At 45.3% G+C, this 5,196-nt stretch overlaps 1 non-coding gene across 1 annotated transcript; it reads right to left on the bottom strand.

Moving 5' to 3' along the window:
* Positions 1 to 2,796: 2,796 nt before the first annotated feature.
* On the bottom strand, positions 2,797 to 2,904 carry LOC115062476. Its single transcript, XR_003842428.1, has one exon. It is a non-coding gene; the product is annotated as a U6 spliceosomal RNA (small nuclear RNA).
* Between the last annotated feature and the right edge of the window lie 2,292 nt (positions 2,905 to 5,196).

Here is a 5,196-nt window from a genome sequence, read left to right as displayed (position 1 = left end):
AAGAAGAAGAAGAAGAAGAAGAAGAAGAAGAAGAAGAAGAAGAAGAAGAAGAAGAAGAAGAAGAAGAAGAAGAAGAAAAGAAGAAAAGAAGAAAAGAAGAAAAGAAGAAAAGAAGAAAAGAAGAAAAGAAGAAGGAACTCCAAGAAACTGGAGTTTCACTGGAAATCTCACACAAGACCTGGGCCCAGACAGCAGTGAACTGGCCTGCAGGAAATACTTGCACCTTGTCTGATGGCCTTGAAGAAGAGACTGGAATGAGATAGTTTGGTGAGTGGGAGTAGAACCTGACTGTAACCCTAACTTCCCGTGTGACTTGCCTTCTATTTCAGCCCAAACCTCACATCAGGACACCAAAAGCAAACTGGGGCAGGGAAGGAGGTGGTCAGTACATCTCTGTGTCCCTCTTCCCAACATGACAAAGTAGACGGAATTCCCATGTCTGCTTGTGCTTGTCACTGGTAATTTGATTCTTTTAAATACCATACTGAAGAATGGTGGCTGAGCCTGGCTTGTGAGGGAAATATATTTACTTTTTTTTTTTTTAACCTGAGATTGATCCCTGGAATGTAACCTTTGTAATGCTATGTTGAAACCTTCCCCACCTTGTAAAAACTTTCTGTTTACACAACTCCTGCAGTCCCAAAACTCAGTGGCCAAGAGCAATCAACCCAACCATCCATTTCTCCTTCATCTTCTTTGAGCCCTTAAAAAAAAAAAAAAAAAGCTAGTCCACTTTGAAAGCTTGTGAGATCAGCACCAGAGAGGATACAGTAGCACCCTCAGGTCAGGATGAAAATGGATCTCTTCCCTGCTCAGTGTGCTTGTTACCCGAGCAGCGAAGCATCCGCCCCATTGCACAGGCAGGAGCTGCCTTCCGGGCTCACTTTCACCTTATCCTGATCACTTCAGTTCACTGTCTGTTGATGCATAAACACTGACCAAGTTGGGGAGGAAAGAGGATATTACATCTTCCAGGTTATGGTCCATCATCCAAGGCAGGAGCTTGAGGCAGAAAGTATCAAGGGGTGCTGCTAACTGGATTGCTCTCGTGGCTTGCTCAGCTTGCTTTCTTACACAACCAATGACCCCCCTGCCCAGGGGTAGCCTTGACAACAGTGGGCTGGGCCCTCCCACATCAAGCATTAATCAAGAAGACAGTCCGTACACATGCACGCAGGCCAATCTGATGGAGACAACTCCTTAAGTGAGGGTCCCTCTTCTCCAGGGGACTCTAACTTGCGTCAAGTTGACCAAACCTAAACAGTGAGCTTATGTTCTTTGCATGTAGGGCCCTTGACACCAAGGTTTTATTTCTAACCATTTGGAGCTTCATCCAGGATTCTAATTCAGTCTGGAAAGAAGTCAAGAACCCTAACTTTGGGGAGGCATGTCCCAGGACCTTATCATGGTGGGTCCATGGTATAGGCAGTCAGTACTTCCTAGAAAAGTAATGATCCAGAGACAGAAAGTCTCTCAGCAATATAGGGCAGAGCCCAAGCAAGCATGTACTGGGTGACTTTATGCACAGACTAAGGTAAGAAAAAGCCATGGGCTCCAGTGTAGTAGCACATGCTTTTAATCACAGCACTTGGGAGGCAGAGATAGGTAGATCTCAGTGAATTTAAGGCTAGCCAGGGCTACACAGAAAGGTTTTTTTCTCAATAAACCAAAAAAGGAAGGAGGAGAATGGGTATAAGGTTGAGGATGAGAAGAAGAGGAAGAAGAAGAAGAAGAAGAAGAAGAAGAAGAAGAAGAAGAAGAAGAAGAAGAAGAAGAAGAAGAAGAAGAAGAAGAAGAAGAAGAAAAAGGGGGAGGAGAAGGAGATAAAAAGAAGAGGAAGAGGAAGAAGGTGTTCATGGGAATGACAATTATTGCCTTATCCACTCCAGAAGCTGAAAGTGAATGAGATGCTGAACTGATGGAGACTCAGTCCTCAGTTGTGTGGGTGTTCAATGACCTCATATGGGTCACCACCAGCTGTCTAGGTCTCTGGATCCAACCTAGGCTTTCTACCAGCATGCCCTTTGCCCCTGAGTGGAAGAGCCTCGGGAAAGAAGCAACAGAGATGGACAGTTCTTTCCCCAGGGAATTGCTGAATCTCCCAACCCATGTAGACAAATTCTAGAACAACTGTCAGAAAGAATAGAATCCCCCTCTCTGGTTCACATCATCTAATATGCAGATGATCATTTATTGTTTGAGACCTCCTGGAAAGAGCTTTCTTGGACTACCTTTGTGCTCCTTAATTTTCCGGATCAACAGTGGTTAAGAGTTGTAATGTGTTGAGAGTGAAGCTTATTGTTTGGGACACTTAATCAGTAAAGGAAGGTAAGGGTCAGGAGCTGAAGTCGGGTCCTCTGGGAGAAGGGTAAATGTTCTTAAACACTGAGATATCTCTCCAGCTGCTGGATAGACTTTTATGTCCTTAGAACAAAGGATTTCTATCTTAAGATATTAGAAATCAAATAATGTCTCTTTTGGCACCCAGAGGAGATCAGGCCTGCCCAAGATCTTTAGCAATCTCTTATTTCAGCCCCAAATGTTACTGCTACCTCCACTTGGAAAACATTTCCTTATTTTTGGCCCTGAGATTTTTTAAAAATTAATTATTGTCTTTATTTACATCTCAAATGTTGCCCCCTCCCAGTCTACCCCTTCTAGAGTTCTTCACCCCATCTCCCAGCTTGGTATCCCCTTCTCTGGGCATCAAGTCTCTACAGGATTAGACCCATGCACTCCCACTGGGGCTAGACTAAGTAGTCAGTCCTCTGCTACATATGTGCCTGGGGCCTTGGAAAAAATATGAAATGCTTCACAAATTTGCATGTCATCCCTGCTCAGGGGCCATGCTAATCTTCTCTGTATCATTCCAAATTTTAGTATATGTGCTGCCAAAGCGAGCATGACTCTGAGATCTTAATTCAGGAACATGGAATGGGGGTAAAGCAACCTATAACTTTCCTGTCTAATGAGTGTTTCTGCCTGCAGAAACACTCCGGTCTGGATTCACACTGAAGGGCAGGAACTCCTAAAAGGGAAAGGGCTTCGAAAAGAAATATGGAGGCCTTGGCAAGGACCCTGATCAAGGCTTGATTTTAATTGATCGGACTTGCTTAAGTACAAGGAAGGGTTAGGAAGGGTTCCCAGCATGCCCTTGAGTCTTCTGAAGTTGCCGCGGCGGTCTGAGCGATGGTGGGCAGTCCGAGCAATGGTGGGCAGTCCTAGCGATGGTGGGCAGTCCGAGGGCACTGCATTCTGGGAGATCTGGGTAGCAACTCTGGTATGCCTGTGCGCCTGTGGAGGGGGAGTGGTTAGTGGAGGTAGGAGACCCCAACAGTCTAAACTCCTAGACCCTGTCCTGAGAAGATGGACTGAATGTACCCAGTCAGTGGCAGCCATAATCTCGTTAACCAAAGAAAAGAGACGTTTGTCTTTCAAGGTTCCCTGACAGTGTCTCCTACCGGGTTAGTGTTATCCTCAACCAGAGGGCAGAAAAACATCAGCTGATCGCAGAGCTCTCAGATATGATGTTGTCCTTGTAGAAATGATGACCTGATCTTTTACAGCCAACAGTTCCCTTGGTCCTGGTGAAGTCTCTGTAGGGATCGCGCCCCTTGGAACATTCCCGCTTAGATCTGCTAGAACATCAGATCCTAGTCCAGCCTGACCTTGGAGAAGCTCAATTCCAGGAAGGACTCCAGCTCTTCATAGCTGGATCCTCCTGAGTAATCAAGAGAGTCATAATGGCCACCCCATGATGGATGGAGACTTAGTCCTCTGTGAGTCGTGGAAATTGCCTAATAATTGATCAGCACAAGTGTGAATCATTCACTCTTCAGCAAGCCCTAAAACACCTGAAAGAAAAGGAAGGGACAATCTATTTGACTTCAAATACACCTTTAGAGTGGTCCACATCTTTGGAAAAAGCTGGGAAGAGTGAAGTCTCATTGTCAGCAAAGGCCAAAACTTGGTAAATAAGAGATAATCAATAATCCTATCTTGTCCCCAGATTATCCTCTTCTACTTCTGGCTCCTTCCCCCTCCCCCATACCAGCCTATGTTCCCAAGCCTTTTAGGAATGACCCCAACTAGATGATAATCACTATCATTAAAAACCTAAAATAGACCCGAGACAGGGTATAGAGGCAAATGCTTGGCTGAATGGGTAACACATTCCCTTCACTCACTCAACAAAGCAACTGTTGTGGACGTGAGCATGGAGACCCAAGGATCACGTAGTTCTTTCCATTGGAATGGGACTACTGGAATGGCATGTACTGCATGGTCACTCTTCCAAGACCAAGACGCCTAGGGCTTGTCCATACTGTTCTCCCTGATAGAGCCATCCTCTCCCAGGCCTAATTACTTCTCATGCACTCCCTGGGTGGGGGGAGCAACTGACTCGGAAGACATTGTAACTGGGTACAGAGAAGCACAGTTATCCACTGTGATGACTAACAGCCAGCCCTGGTGGTCACAGGAGCAGACGTCTGGATGTGTTGTGAAGGATGCTTCTCTGAAGACTTGCCTGTAGGTTGGCTCGTCCTTTAATCCATTTGGTCATCCTTTTCACTAAGCATGTAGATATTCTAACACAACTCAGGAGAGGGACTGGCTCCAGGAAGCTCATTGGATCACCATGTATACATAGATCCTATAAGAGCACCCCAGATGGTCCCAAATGGATTCAAAGTCAGAAACCAAATAGCAGCTGGTTTTGAACAGACCTTGTTTGAGTGGTTACCATTTTTAAATATATAGATTGTATTAGCTATATTTATCACAAAAAGGTTTATTAACTATACTTGGAATACTGTCGAAGGGATAGCTGAGCCACTTAGCCCTGTGGGCAAAAATGGCTTGGGAGAGTAGGTTAATGTTAGATACAATCTGAGATAAGAAATGTGGAGTCAGGCTGGAGAGATGGCTCAGTTGTTAGAGGCTAAGCTCACAACTAAAAATATAAGAAATGTGGAGGAGTCTGTGTAATGTTGGACGACACCATTGTGCCTCAGCCTAGAAGGGACCATTATGGAAGCTCTCCAAGGCCCAATGGCCTCCATAATGAACTAGCAGAAATTCAGGGACGGAAGACCGCTTTACGATCTCATTGCACAATGGCCCAGCCACGGGAAGAGGAAAGTGACGTCATTTTACTATCCTTGTCTGTAACAGTTGGAGTCATGATTCTGCAGG

This window comes from Mus pahari, chromosome 17 (genome assembly GCF_900095145.1).
Source record: "Mus pahari chromosome 17, PAHARI_EIJ_v1.1, whole genome shotgun sequence".
In the NCBI taxonomy this organism is placed as follows: domain Eukaryota; kingdom Metazoa; phylum Chordata; class Mammalia; order Rodentia; family Muridae; genus Mus; species Mus pahari.
The sequence above is the reverse complement of the archived record's forward strand: the minus strand, read 5'-3'. Positions and strand labels throughout refer to the sequence as shown.